Here is a 1,619-nt window from a genome sequence, read left to right on the forward strand (position 1 = left end):
AAACAAATTATACTATATGCTGAGGAAAGAATGCATTAACCACATGGGGTTGAGGTAGGGAAGAGATTTTTCTGGGTTTATCCGGGCTGGACAGAGGTAACTTCACTGACTTCTGCAGCCACCAGTAAGGCACACTCTGATTCGGAGGTGGGGATACCTTATCAGGTACCTGGATCCTAGTGCTTTCCCTAAATAGTGGACACAGATATTCAATCATAGCAAATTTCATCTGATTTAAATGCTGGTCACATGAAAGGTAGCTGTCATGAGTCAGTCAACTTGTTCACCTCTGGATGCATGATAAAATCGAGGTCAGGACTCTCCTGGTGACCAAGAGAGACTAGATTAAGGTTCTTCTACTTGGTAAGATCCTGAGTCCTGGTTTAACAATAGCCACACTCCTTCCTGTTATCACTCATCCCTGTTTCAAGACCTCCATAAAAGAAGCATGACTATGGCAGATTCATTTTGTTGTGCAGTGGAGGCTAACATGACATTGTAAAGCAACCATACTCCAATAAAAGTTAATAATAATAATAAAAAAAGAAGGATGACTATCACAGCAGAAAAAGGGAGGAAGGTCCTAAAAAAGAAGGAGGGCTCAACATTGGCAAATGCCACAAAGGGCACCAGAAGATGGGGACTGAATTTTTCCATTAGATTTGGCAATTAGGCAGTGACTGGTGTTACTCAGTGGAATTAAAGGTTGACAAGGGAATGAGAGCTTAGGAAATGTTAACATTAAGGCTGGAAAACTCCTCAGGGAAGAGGATCTATGCCCTACAGAGTCTCTTAAAAAAAGTTCCCTCGGGCTTTACACTTGAATCATAGAGAACTTTTCTTGTCCCCAAATCCTCCAAATGTAGATTAGCCAAAGTGGAGTCTTACCATCCCTCTCCTCAGTTCACCTCTGAGGTAGAGGAACTAATGAGCTGTGCAATAACTAAAGGTCAAAATAAAAAGAGGAAGAAACAAAAAGCCTACAAACCCAAACTCCAAACAAATCAAGCCCTGAGTATGACGAGCGGTAAAAAGTTGTGCTTCAAATGTAATATTCCCGTTTCGATGATTAAAAAAGCAAAAGAGCAAAGAAAAAAAACCCCAAAAACTGAGTGTCTGGAGAATCAAAAGGGACATTTTATAACTGGAATGCTTCCTTGCACCTCATCCTTATCCCATTTCCCTCCAAACTGATAGCTGTTCCTGAGTTGTGGGCTTGTGTGAGCACAAGTCTGGCCCAAAGACTGGATTCTGTCTGGTGGCTAGAGTAATCGCATGCCGTAAAAAAGAGGTGGAATGGTGAAAACAACACACACATCTGCGTTTCCATATGAAAGCACTGCTTTCCTTCATTGACAATTTGCTATATTTAAAGGTAGATGCGTGTGCGTATGCGTGTGCATGTGTGTGTGTGTGTGTATGTGGTGGAGTGCGGAGCGGTTTTCTGAATCTGAGCCCAGCTCTTTCTAAACTGGGTTACTCACGTCTGATTCATTCGCTGTGTTTTTCGTCTCCTGTCTCTGTCACTGCCTGGGGCTGAGAAGGGGGTCGCTGAATCATTGCCACTCCAGATGAAAAGCAATTCAAACCCACTCCTGAGGGGATGGAAGAGCTTTTTT

This window comes from Neophocaena asiaeorientalis, unplaced genomic scaffold (assembly GCF_003031525.2).
Source record: "Neophocaena asiaeorientalis asiaeorientalis breed wild unplaced genomic scaffold, Neophocaena_asiaeorientalis_V1.1 scaffold150, whole genome shotgun sequence".
Classification (NCBI taxonomy): domain Eukaryota; kingdom Metazoa; phylum Chordata; class Mammalia; order Artiodactyla; family Phocoenidae; genus Neophocaena; species Neophocaena asiaeorientalis.